This window comes from Orcinus orca, chromosome 16 (assembly GCF_937001465.1).
Source record: "Orcinus orca chromosome 16, mOrcOrc1.1, whole genome shotgun sequence".
Lineage (NCBI taxonomy): Eukaryota > Metazoa > Chordata > Mammalia > Artiodactyla > Delphinidae > Orcinus > Orcinus orca.
The window spans coordinates 54,168,169-54,182,349 of record NC_064574.1 but is presented as its reverse complement, the minus strand read 5'-3'; the positions used below and the strand labels follow the sequence as shown (position 1 = coordinate 54,182,349).

General features: G+C 42.0%; 1 protein-coding gene and 1 long non-coding RNA gene across 12 annotated transcripts in view; one reads left to right on the top strand and one right to left on the bottom strand.

Annotated features, from left to right (window-relative positions):
- Positions 1-14,181, bottom strand: part of RBFOX1 (RNA binding fox-1 homolog 1) — a 2,185,863-nt gene that overhangs the window by 1,783,468 nt on the left and 388,214 nt on the right. The window lies entirely within an intron of this gene.
- Positions 2,683-14,181, top strand: part of LOC125961530 (uncharacterized) — a 199,756-nt gene continuing 188,257 nt past the window's right edge. Inside the window, exon 1 of the long non-coding RNA XR_007472355.1 lies at positions 2,683-2,773. This is a non-coding gene — a long non-coding RNA (uncharacterized LOC125961530). The remainder of the gene's footprint in view (positions 2,774-14,181) is intronic.

Genomic DNA, 14,181 nt, shown 5'->3' with positions numbered 1-14,181 from the left:
TATAGGACATTTCAACCAAAAACAACAGAATACACTTTCTTCTCAAGTGCTCATGGAACATTCTCCAAGATAGATCATATCTTGGGTCACAAATCAAGCCTTGGTAAATTTAAGAAAATTGAAATCATATCAAGTATCTTTTCCAACCACAATGCTATGAGACTAGATATCATTTACAGGAAAAAAATCTGTAAAAAATACAAACACATGGAGGCTAAACAATACACTACTAAATAACCAAGAGATCACGGAAGAAATCAAAAAATACCTAGAAACAAATGACAATGAAAACACAATGACCCAGAACCTATGGGATGCAGCAAAAGCAGTCCTAAGACAGAAGTTTATAGCAAACAATCCTACCTCAGGAAACAAGAAACATCTCAAATAAACAACCAGAACCTATGGGATGCAGCAAAAGCAGTCCTAAGACAGAAGTTTACAGCAATACAATCCTACCTCAGGAAACAAGAAACATCTCAAATAAACAACATAACCTTACACCTAAAGCAATGAGAGAAAGAAGAATAAAAAAAACATAGTTAGAAGGAAAGAATTCATAAAGATCAGATCAGAAATAAATGAAAAAGAAATGAAGGAAACAATAGCAAAGATCAATAAAACTAAAAGCTGGTTATTTAAGATGATAAACAAAATTGATAATCCATTAGCCACACTCATCAAGAAAAAAAAGGGAGAACCCTCAAATCATCAGAATTAGAAATGAAAAAGGAGAAGTAACAACTGACACTGCAAAAATACAAAGGACCATGAGAGATTACTACAAGCAACTATATGCCAATAAAATGGACAACTTGGAAGAAATGGACAAATTCTTAGAAAAGCACAACCTCCGAGACTGAACCAGGAAGCAATAGAAAATATAAACAGACCAATCACAAGCACTGAAATTGAAACTCTGATTAAAAATCTTCCAACAAACAAAAGCCCAGGACCACATGGCTTCCCAGACAAATCCTATCAAACCTTTAGAGAAGAGCTAACACCCATCCTTCTCAAACTCTTCCAAAATATAGCAGAGGGAGGAACACTCCCCAACTCATTCCACAAGGCCACCATCACCCTGATACCAAAACCAGACAAAGGTGTCACAAAGAAAGAAAACTACAGGCCAATATCACTGATGAAAATAGATGCAAAAATCCTCAACAAAATACTAGCAAACAGAATCCAACAGCACATTAAAAGGATCACACATCATGATCAAGTGGGGTTATCCCAGGAATGCAAGGATTCCTCAATATATGCAAATCAATCAATGTGATACACCATATTAACAAATTGAAAAACCATATGATCATCTCAATAGATGCAGGAAAAGCTTTTGACAAAATTCAACACCAATTTGTGATAAAACGACTCCAGAAAGTAGGCATAGAGGGAACTTACCTCAACATAATAAAGGCCATATATAACAAACTCCCAGCCAACATCATTCTCCATGGTGAAAACTGAAACCATTTCCTCTAAGATCAGGAACAACACAAGGTTGTCCACTCTCACCACTATTATTCAACATAGTTTTGGAAGTTTTAGCCACAGCAATCAAAGAAGAAAAAGAAATAAAAGGAATCCAAATCAGAAAAGAAGAAATAAAGCTGTCACTGCTTGCAGATGACATGATACTATACATAGAGAATCCTAGAGATGCTACCAGAAAACTACCAGAGCTAATCAATGAATTTGGTAAAGTAGCAGGATACAAAAGTAATGCACAGAAATATCTTGCATTCCCATACACTAAAGAAAAAATATCTGAAAGAGATATTAAGGAAACTCTCCCATTTACCAATGCAAGGAAAAGAATAAAATACCTAAGAATAAACCTATCTATGGAGACAAAAACCTATATGCAGAAAACTATAAGACACTGATGAAAGAAATTAAACATGATACAAACAGATGGAGAGATATACCATGTTCTTGTACAGGAAGAATCAACATTGTGAAAATGACTATACTATCCAAAGCAATCTACAGATTCAGTGCATTCCCTATCAAACTACCAATGGCATTTTTCACAGAACTAGAACAAAAAATTTCACAATTTGTATGGAAACACAAAAGGCCCCGAATAGCCAAAGCAATCTTGAGAATGAAAAATGGAGCTGGAGGAATCAGGCTCCCGGACTTCAGACTATACTACAAAGCTACAGTAATCAAGACAGTATGGTACTGGAACAAAAACAGAAATATAGATAAATGGAACAGGATAGAAAGCCCAGAAATAAACCCAGGCATCTATGGTCACCTTATCTTTGGTAAAGGAGTCAAGAATATATAATGGAGAAAAGACAGCCTCTTTAATAAGTGGTGCTGGGAAAACTGGACAGCTACATGTAAAAGAATGAAATTAGAACACTCCTTAACACCACACACAAAAATAAACTCAAAATGGATTAAAGACCTAAATGTCAGGCCAGACAGTATAAAAGTCTTAGACGAAAACATAGGCAGGACACTCTATGACATAAATCATAGCAAGATCCTTTTTGATCCAGAGAAATGGAAATAAAAACAAAAAGAAACAAATGGGACCTAATGAAACTTCAAAGCTTTTGCACAGCAAAGGAAACTATAAACAAGAGGAAAAGACAACCCTCAGAATGCGAGAAAATATTTGCTGACGAAGCAAATGGCAAAGGATTAACCTCCAATAATTACAAGCAGTTCATGCAGCTCAATATCAAAAAAACAAACAACCCAATCCAAAAATGGGCAGAAGACCTAAATAGACATTTCTCCAAAGAAGGTATACAGATTGCCAACAAACACATGAAAGGATGCTCAACATCACTAATCATTAGAGAAATGAAAATCAAAACTACAATGAGGTATCATCTCACACCAGTCAGAATGGCCATCATCAAAATATCTACAAACAATAAATGCTGCAGAGGGTGTGGAGAAAAGGGAACACTCTTGCACTGTTGGTGGGAATGTAAATTGATACAGCCACTATGGAGAACAGTATGGAGGTTCCTTAAAAAACTAAAAATAGAACTACCACACGACCCAGCAATCTCACTACTGGGCATATACCCTGAGAAAACCATAATTCAAAAAGAGTCATGTACCGCAATATTCATTGCAGCTCCATTTACGATAGCCAGGACATGGAACCAACCTAAATGTCCATCGACAGATGAATGGATAAAGAAGATGTGGCACATATATACAATGGAATATTACTCAGCCATAAAAAGAAATGAAATTGAGTTATTTGTAGTGAGGTGGATGGACCTAGAGTCTGTCTTACAGAGTAAAGTAAGTGAAAAAGAGAAAAACAAATACTGTATGCTAACACATATATATGGAATCTAAAAAAAAAACGTTCTGAAGAACATAGGGGCAGGACAGGAATAAAGACGCAGACGTAGAGAATGGACTTGAGGACATGGGGAGGGGTAAGGGTAAGCTGGGACGAAGTAAGAGAGTGGCATGGACATATATACACTACCAAATGTAAAATAGATAGCCAGTGGGAAGCAGCCACATAGCACAGGGAGATCAGCTCGGTGCTTTGTGGCCCCCTAGAGGGGTGGGTTAGGGAGGGTGGGAGGGAGATGAAAGAGGGAGGAGATATGGGGATATATATATATATGTATAGCTGATTCACTTTGTTATAAAGCAGAAACTAACACACCATTGTAAAGTAATTATACTCCAATAAAGATGTTAAAAAAAAATAACAAGATCTAGCAGTAGACCTAATAACTACCATAATTTCCAAGTAGTGAATGATGTGCATAGATAATATTTGGGGATATCAGCACCAGCTGTAATGTGATACGAAAAGATCCATGATTCGATTGATGACACAGATTCTGCTAAAAACCACTGTAGTTTGCTGTCTACATTCATAATTGAAGAAAATGCTAGCTTTGCAATTAGAGTGAATGTAAATAAAGATGTCATTTTTTTTTTACATCCAAGTTCACAGACTCCTTGAATTCCATCCACAGATCCCAGGTTTAAAATGTCTGCTCCAGAACCTTCAGGAATCTAGGCCGTGGTTACTGCAAACCATAGCCAGTTGGAGGAAGATTTATTTCTGGACCCAGGGCTCACCCGCTGAAATTGTCTCTGCCTTTCTAGCCCTACCATCCTATGGCTCCAAACTGATGTTTCCCTTCTTTCCTAGCCTCATGCCCTGTCTCCCTAACTGGGCTGGGCTTCCTCTTTCCCTGACCTTTCAATCTTTTAACACTGTCTATGTGGTTTGTTCATTCATTCATCCAACATATATTTCTTGGGTAACAGGGAGGGTTTCAAGCCTGAAATAAACAAAGATAAAAGACACAGTTCCCAACCACTAGGGGCTACAGATCCTCATTCCCTAAGACTGTAAACTTTCTGAAGTCAGGGCACCATGTCTTTGATGTTCATTCCATACTCCCAGTGCTCAATATACAGAAACACTCAATAAATATTTGTTGGATGGATGGAAATTTGTCTGGAATGATAAGTATGTGTGTGGGTGGGTGAATGGATGGATGGGTGGGTGGGTGGGTGGATGGATGAATGGATGGATGGGTGTATGGGTGGATGGATGGGCATAGTAATCTTTATATTTTTTGATATTCATGATTGCAGGTGTACTTTTAACCCCTCTGCGAAAATGTCCAGTTGGCTTTTCCAGTCTGATACTGAGGCCCAGAATTCCCCTCCATGTAATACCCATGGTCAAACTCTGTCCTAGTGAAGGAACAGCAGAGAATGGATGACCCATCAACAGAGTGACTGAACTGGAAACTCACTGCAATTTGTCCAGAATCAAGAAGCACCAGCCCAAGTTTCATCAAGTAAATCAAGTGTCCCAATGTGATGATCATAATTAGATGGTAACCCTACAAGAAAGTCATTCAAGGTTCATGTTCAGGAGTACAGCCTGGTTACTGTCGGCTCGTTTCAGCCCCGAACTTGGATTGCAATGAGAATTTTCCTCTGCTGTATCAGGATACCTTTCCAACCCTAAATGATGTCTTAGTCTTGGGGTCTAAGCTTCCTAGCAGGTTGTTTGCCTAAGTTCTCAAACAGTTAAAGAAACTAAAACACCCCAGGTCTGCTGGCATTTCTTCATTCCCTCTCTCCGCCCAACCTGTTGGGTTAATCCTGGCATTGCTTCTGTGCATAACCGACTTGTAGCCCAGAGCAGTTTTCCTCTCCAGTTCTGTCCTACAGTCCAGATAGTGAAACAGGATCAAGAATCTGCAAGTCTCAATCTATCTCCTCCTTTATTCAACAAATGAATGCTGAGAGTATCTCTATGTGAGAGATGAACTGTAGAGCACTGGTCAATATTTCAGACTCTGGAGTCAGACTGTCTGGGTTCACATTCTTATCCCACCACCACTGACTGGCCCCATGATTGTGGGTATTTTATTCACTCCAGCTTCAATTTCCTCCTCTGTCAAATGGAGATAGAAGGATCCACCACATGGTCTTGTTAATGGATTAAGTATGAGAAAGACTGCAAAGCATTTGTCATACAGTGTTTATATGTTAGCTGTTATATTAGTGTTGTTGCTGTTACAAAATTATGGTTCTTAAGACCATTAGAGCTTGCTCTTAAGTTGGTGAAACCAGAGGTTTATAACTCAAACAGGCCATTCCCAAAGAAAAATTAGTAAACAGGTCCTCAATTAGGGATATAAACCACACATACCGGGTGGTGGCTATAGGAGATGTAGATCTTATGTTAAGTGTTCTTATCATCATCATCATTAATAAGAGCACAGAGGGAAACTTTTGGAGGTGATGGACAGATTTTTGATACAGATTGCAGTGATGGTTTCTGGGGTATGTACTTATCTCCAAACTCATCAAATTATATACATTTAATATATATAGCTTTATTATGTCAAGCATACATCAATAAAGTGGTTTAAAAAATAATAACGCAGGCTTCCCTGGTGGCGCAGTGGTTAAGAATCTGCCTGCCAGTGCAGGGGACACGGGTTCGAGCCCTGGTCTGGGAAGATCCCACATGCCGTGGAGCAGCTAAGCCCGTGAGCCACAACTACTGAGCCTGTGTGCCACAACTACTGAAGCCCGCACGCCTAGAGCCCGTGCTCCACAAGAGAAGCCACCGCAATGAGAAGCCCCCGCTCGCCGCAAGCAGAGAAAAGCCTGCGCGCAGCAATGAAGACCCAACGTAGCCAAAAATAAAATAAATAAAATTAAAATAAATTAATTTAAAAATAAAAATAATAATGCAATCTTCTCCCAACCAGCACTTTTAAATGAATGTGAGAGAGTTGCAAGACACACAAATAATGAAATTATATTAACAACAAAGAACAATTTTAGCTGTATGTTAGCCATTCTACCACGGGCTTGAGATGCATAATTTCTTTCAGCTTTCACAACAACCCTTTAAGGCAGGTATTATTGTTCACAATTTATAAAATAACTAAGATACTCAAGATTTCAGAGTCAAAATGATTTGCCTGAGCACACCTACTTCACAAATAGTGAAGCAAAGATTTGAATCCAGTTTTTCCTGAGTCCCAAATCATTCACGTTATTAATATTTTTGCTATTATTGATAATAATTGATATTACTGTTCTTTACTCTAGAACAGTGATTCCCAGTTAATCACTCAGTAAGCATTTATGGAGCACCTACCACAAGCTGGACACTGAAAATGGCTGATGGCAGAGTGATGGACAAGACAGACAGCATGGACACCATCCCTCCCCTGTCCTGGAGCTCAAAATCTGGAGATACTAGATGACAGCAATAACTAGTCAATAATTACACATACTTTTAAAATAGTTTTCAGTGTAAAATGTAACTCCAAGGAGAAATCAAAATAATATGAGAGCTTCGATGGCACCTCCTACTAATTTATACTGCTTAGAAGCTAAGGCTTAGGTGTATTCTCAAGTCCCTAGAAGCTGCTGAATCCCACTCCCAACCCCCAACCCCCTCAAGGATTGTGTTGTGCCTGTGAGATGTGGATAAAGCACAAAATGCACACTCATTTCATTTGCCTGAAAAGCTTAAACAAGGACATAGAAGACACTTTGCTGTGCAGAAGACAATTGTGACAGCTCCTCACCCAATTATTCCCTCTGTAGCTGTAACAGGACTTGCTTTGGGAAATTCTGGGAAGGAATTTAAAGCACTATTCATCACTGAACCTGGACCCACCCCATCTTCAGTCTTTTTGCAGCCAGCTGTTGCTACAGATGTCACTTCCTGCCAGATGTGTTCATAAAAAGCCTCAATCAACCTCCAATCCCAACCAGCAGGACAACGTTTGCAACTTTCGAGGTCTTTCTGCTCTCAGACAGCAAGACTCTTGACCATCTTTTCCACACCGATCTCACCCCATAAAATGAGTAAAAAATGCTATCATGAAGTCTATACTGAAAAGATTCATGGAACACGTTTTCCCATCAATAGTCCTTGACACCACAATTTTATCACAAACAGTACTTTTCATAATTACAGAAGCCATGTCATTACAGGAAATGCAGATCTCCTGTTATTCATGATTTCTTTTCTGATTCTGAGGGTGGAAAATTCAAGGCCTAAATTTCTCCTCACTGTTATCAAATGTTGGGAAAACCCCAAGTTTCAAGTGAACTCAAGCACTATTACTCGAGGAGCATTAAAAGGGTTCATGAGATACATGAGTTTATCAGGAGATTCAGCCATTGTGCAGTCTTGGGTAATCCACACAAATTATCAATGCACCAGCCTTTTCACCTATAAAGTAGAAATTGTCCCACTACCAACCTCACTGAGATGTCGAGAGGATGGAATAAAATAATATGTGAAAAGTAGTTAACACATCTGGCACAAAGAAAGTACTTCATCTATATCTTTTCCCCATACCCCTCCATACATAAAATAACTGATAATAGAAGAGTCTCCCATTGAAGATATGATTTCTAACTCAAAAATACTGAAAGAAATGGCATAGGCAGAGAGATCAAATTTATTCTGGGTTTTCAGGGCAGAACTAGGATCATTCATCATCCCTCTACTCATTTGCTCAACAAATATTTGTTGAGCACCTAATATGAGCCAGGCCTGTGTCAGGTGCTGGCGGAACAGTAGAGATCAAGACACACATGGTGTGGGCTATCATGGAACTCAAACTCTGGGAAGCAATGGATGGAGTCACAAGGGACCCCTGAAATGCATTGTGTGGGTGACCTTTCTAATAATTAAAGCTATCTGGGAAAGGAATGGAATACAGTGAGTTTGGAATACATGAGGTATTCATTTGGAGTCTTTGGACATTGTAGTGGGCATTCTGCATGAGGCCGAGGGTTGAAATTCTGAAATCCTTTCCAACCTCACAGTCCTTTGAGAAACAGGAGCTCAGAGTTCATTTTCTGAAGTTCATTTAAATTCTCTGCCCTTCTTCTCCCCACAGTAGTGTTTATTAACCCACTTTAATGCCTAGCACATGGCAGCAATTAAATACATATTCAATCTATTATACCTGGTTCAATTGATTTAATACCCATTTCACACATTATTTACCATATTGCTGTTTCTTTTATACCTATCACACATTTTCTCCCTTCCCAAGAGCAGGCAGTTTAAGAATATTCTTAGATTACAAAACAAGGCACAAAAAATATGGAGAGTCAATCAACGCATGGATAAATACCCTGGCTCAGACTTTTGGACATAACTGTACAACCTTGGACAAGTTACTTAAACGCCAGGCGCTTCAATTTTCCCACCTGGACAATGGACAGAGTTAAGTAGTCTTTAATATTTAATATTGTAGGGATCATTAAATGAGGCAACAGAGTACCCAAATGTCCAAGTTTGTGCCTGGCAAATGGTGGGTACCCAATGAATGTACTTCTCCCTAACACGAGATACAGGAGCAAGTCATTTGGACTGGACCAAGAACCTATAGGTCCCAAATGCTGGTTAACCAGACTGTCTATGGTTGATTAATAATATCTTCTAGATGTCAGAAAAAAATGTCAGATGTCAGAAAAATAAAAATAAAAAGGCAAGTTAGCATAACAGTTAAACAGCCAGGCTCTGGCATAAGATTATGTGTGCACAGACATAGGTTGCGCTTCTCCTCAACCAAATGACCTTGGCTAGTTCACTTCTCTGGACCTCAGCATCCCACTGTGTAAGGAGGGAATAATCATGTTCACTACACAGTGATGTAAAAATTATTCACGTAGAACACTGAGCCTGGCACAAAATAATCACTCAAAGAAAATTTAGCCCTATTAGCCATACATTAGTTATCAGGATGGTTCCAAAATGAATAGGGTTTGGTAGTAAATGACTCAAAGTAACTGGCATTTGGTTTTTTCTTCCTATTTTTTTAGCCCGAAGTTGGGATAGATTAGAGACTACCGTTTAGGGTGGTGGTAGGAAGATCTCAGCTCCTGAGAAAGGAATTATTAGGATCTTTTAATTTTTCCTGAAAACTTCTATCAAAGTCTGGGTCTCTAGTTCTTTTCTTAAAAATTTTTATTTATTTATTTTCTTTTTTTGGGAGGGAGCTGCGTCGGGTCTTAATTGCAGCGCGCAGGATCTTCATTGAGGCATGCGGGATCTTTCATTGGGCGTGTGGGCTTCTCTCTAGTTGCGGTGTGCAGGCTTTTCTCCAGTTGTGGTGTGCAGATTTTTCTCTCTCTAGTTGTGGCTCTGTAGTTTGCAGCATGTAGGCTCTCTCGTTGAGGAGCATGGGCTCAGTAGTTGTGGCACGTGGCCTTAGTTATCCTGCAGCATGTGGGATCTTAGTTCCCCCACCAGGGATCGAAGCCGCTTCCCCTGAAGTGGAAGGTGGATTCTTTACCACTGCACCACCAGCGAAGTCCCTGGGTCTCTAGTTCTTTGTGGAAGAGCATGATGCTCACATAATAGAAAGGAAAATGCTATAATCTACTGAATGTTCCAGCCATACAACTGCACTTCTCCACTCCAACAAAATCAAATCAAGAGATACTAATCTGATTCTTGCTTTATTTCTAAATGTTTATTAAAAGAAGACAAAGGAGTTGCAGATGATTCATTAATTCAAATATTTATGAGAACTAACCATTGTTCTAGCCAATGTCCTAGGCAATGTGCTGGATCTGGCATTAAGATAAGGCCCAGTGAGTGCATCCTCACTTGCATCTGAAAAGCTTGGTCTGGGGTAGGAGGTACAGGCTGGACAGAGTGTGATGCAATACAGTGTAAAATATAACCCACAGCAAGAGAGCCTCAGCTGACTGGAAAGAGGTGCCAAGATGTGGAAGAGACTCTACACTCCGGGAGCCTATAAATAAAGGCAGGACACAGTAGAAGCCAGAAGAGTGATGAAAGAGAGGGAAGGAGGAAGAGAAGGAAAACTACAGGAGCTGCAGGAAGGAGGGGCACATTCCAGGCAGTAGGATCCTTGGGGGCCTAGACTGCCCCTCCCCCCATGCCTGTGAGGGAGATGTGAGAGAACTTCGGGCTTTGAGAGGGGCTGGGCAGGAAAGCAGTAGTGTGTTTTCACGTCCAGTACAGGCCAGGCTGGCCCAGAAATATCTGTACTTTGAGTCTTGGGGGATGGTTCTGATTGGAGAAGAGACCATAGCTAGGGGGGAAAAGGAAGGGAACAAACAATCCTTTAGTAACCTCCATGCACAGTCCTGTGGGCTCCAGGGAGGGCAGGGGAGGCTTGATTTGTAGTGTTTGCTGATTCCCATGGTGTAAATACTCCCACTATGGCATGGCCAGTTTTAAGCTACAGCAGCTTAACCACTGGCTTGCAAGATTCCTAAAAATTTAATAATTGGCTCTTAGAAGCTAATATGGGCAGGCTCACTAGCACATCACTGATTATGGGACAAAGAATGGCTTGAAGCACTTTACATGCTTTATCTCAATGAACAGTCACAATGCTAGGGAGTTATAATTGTGAATCCATTTTACAGATGAGAGGACCAAGGCTCAGAGAATAAATTGACTTGTTCAGAGCGACACAGAAAGAGAATGGTAGAGGTAGGATTTGACCTAAACTTATCCCACTGCAAAGTATATGCACTTTCTACCGCAGGCATCAAACTCTTAACATCAAACTCATCAACCAAAAGCTCACACCAGCTGGGCCCCCACCTGCCCACCCTGCTGGGTGAGTGACTGACCAGATGGGATCCCAGAACATCCACAAAGTGAGAAGCAAGATAGACGAGCAGACACCGGATTTATCCCCTCACCCTTCAGGAGCTGAGAGAAGCCCCCCTGCCTACCAGCTTTGGCTGGACTCTGCACAGCCCCCTGAACTCAGCATCCTTTCTGAGAGGGCACATATGGCCTGGACTCAGTGGCTGCAGGTAAACCATCTGGGCTTGAGCCACCCCAGCCCTAGCCTGTGGAAATGAGCAATTCTAAGCACTTTTGGAAAATGAATAATTTCTCCCATAGTCGACACCTGTCCCTGAAGTCAAGCATTCCAAAGAGAGTAGGGCAGCTATTTATGAGGCACAAAAGTTACTCTGTTAGGGGAGGGATTCACTAAGGACATAGGCAAGAGGCAGTCACCCCAAGCCCGTCACAGAACTCAATACCCCAACTTCGCCACACAGGCCAGCTCATGTCCATGTGCAGGATGGAGCAGAGAGAGGCCTGGGAAGGAGGGTTCCCTCCTACCCTGACTTGAGAAAAGACAGGTGTGATGCCAACGACCCACGTGCTGGGTACATTACACACAGTGACCCACCCGTCCTTGCAGTTAACCTGTGACTCAGAAATCTTTTGCAGATGTAATAGCTGAGCCTGGAAAAGGAGATCTGTAATCTATCCAAGGTCCTGCAGCTAGGAAGTGGCAAGACAGGGATTTGGGTTCCAGTCTGTCTGATTCTAAATCCTATCTTCTTGCCTCTGTACCTCCATGAAAGGGACACAGGACACCTTCCACACCCACTGGTCCTGGCTAAGTTTCTGAGTGCTGGGTGGCTGGCCAGGGCCTGGAGCAGGGTGTGCAGAGACCTGTGGAATGGAGGTCAAACTCATAGGGTCTTGGCAAAGAATGAAAAGGTTACACAAATATGGCCTTGTCACCACTCCTGCTGAGGGGGGACTCTGCTAAAAAATAATAACTTATTCTTAGCCTCCTACAACATGTGGCTCCTCCCCTTGTGCCTACCATGCCACAGAGGTAGGAAAGCCAGTGATTACAAGCACAGGCTCTGGGGTCAGTCAACTCTGCATTCACCTCCCATATCTGGTCCTCTGGGTGAGTTAGTTAATCTCACTGAGCCTCAGTTTTCCCATTTGAAAAATAAAGGTTGATAATAGCAGCCACCTTATGAGGCTATTGTAAAACTTAAATGAGATCGAATATATGAAGTGCTACATAGTGTCTGATGACTAGTAACCTCTCAGGCTATGTTAGCTCTGTAAATATCATCATCATTATTATTAAAAATATTTTGTTATCATTATACACTTTCACTGATATGCAAATGAAGCTAATGTTTGTGCAAGACTGATTAGAAGATATTATGTAACCAGCACTCCCCATGTATATCCAGAGAGGAAAGCACAAAAGATGGAGGAAGGGATGGGAGCCAGGGTAGACACAAGCAGGATGAAATGGTTCACAGGGGGACACTAGGAGCACCGTGCAGTAGATGGAGGACCACAGCTGAGTGGTGGTGAACAAGGCCACGCACAGAACAGAACAAAGGGTGCTCCTTCCCCAAAGGAATGCTGGCTCCTGACAGCCCCGGGAGGGCAGAAACCGATACAGACCCCAAAGGGTCCTGCAGCTCTGGGAGTGGCCAGGGGTGGGATTTTGTGTGTCTCTGCATGGGGTGATCTGCAGAGGCCCTCACTATGTCCTCCAACCAACACTCAGCAGATTGCTTCAGAGATGGTTGTGAAGACACTAGGATTCCCCCAGGGAACAGAGGGAGAAAGGGAGTGAAGAGAAAGGGAGAAGTGACAGCAAAGGAGGTCAGTTGGGGAAAGGAAGGGGAGAGAAATGAGCTAGAGGGAAAGGAAGGAGTGAAAGATAAGAAAGAAGAAGATGGGGGTGAGGGGAGTGATGGCAGTCAACACTGCCCTGAGGCGTTCTCTATTACACCATGGATTCGCTAGGTTTCTGTCTCCGCTGCCTGCTGCCCCAGCCTCCATGAGAGCAAAGACAGTTCCTATCTGTGGTCAAGGAACACAGTGAGCACTCGATAAATGTTTGAGGTAGGGACCGATGGAAGGAAGGAGGGAGGGAGGAAAGAAAGAAGTAGAGAGAAGGAGGAAGGTAGGCTCCTCTGGAACCCCTGTTATCTGGGGAGAAAAGCCAAGCTGTCCCCTTCCCTCTGGTGTTTATCTAAGTGGCTGGCAGAAAGGCAGTTTTGCTTATAAAACATTTCCCAGGGGATTAGCATCCCCTTTCACACTTAAAAGCCTTCCCCAAAGCCAATGAATGAATTGATTTTCCTATAACTAATCACACTCCCATTTAATAGCAGGAAGCCACTGCTTTATTTTCCATCTCTGTCTCTAAAAATGCAGACTGGGCATTCACCTCGCCTCTCCCCCGCTGAGAGCAGGATGCCAGGATGATGAAGGGGCCCCTCAGCAGGGCAGCCTGACTCTCCCCTAAATCACTGTGGCCACAGCTGCCTCTGAAGAGCGTAATAAGAGTGGCCAGAAAGCCCAGGAGGGGCACTTCACATCTTGTGATGCCATCAGCGTCAACCTCTCCAGCACAAGCATCAGTCTGTTTGTACAGGTAAGATCAAGAGTCTCGTCTTGAGGCCATTTCACCAGGAGTACAGGGCTGGAGGCTGTGGAGTTCCTGCCCAAACCACAGGGGTTGTTGAGAGCAAAAATAATGTGGCAGCTCATTCACAAGGACCCCAATTTGCCTTCAAAGCCTGTGTTTGCTTACACAGCCCACTGGCCGAAAGTGGATAGAGAGAGACATGGTAAGTGCATGGCACCTACTCTCATCTAATCTCATGGGCTCATCTCCCACCATGGGAGGTACCAAACCAAGAGGATTCTTGGGAACATGAGTGCCACCCCACTCTGATGAAACAGTTCACTTTGCTCTACATTATCAAGGGCTAACAAGCTCCACTCAAAGGCAATCAACTAGACTGTAGGGACCCAGAACAAATCCAAGCCACCTACACGTTGTCAACATGAGTCACTGATGAGTAAAGAAAAGCAAGTTGCAG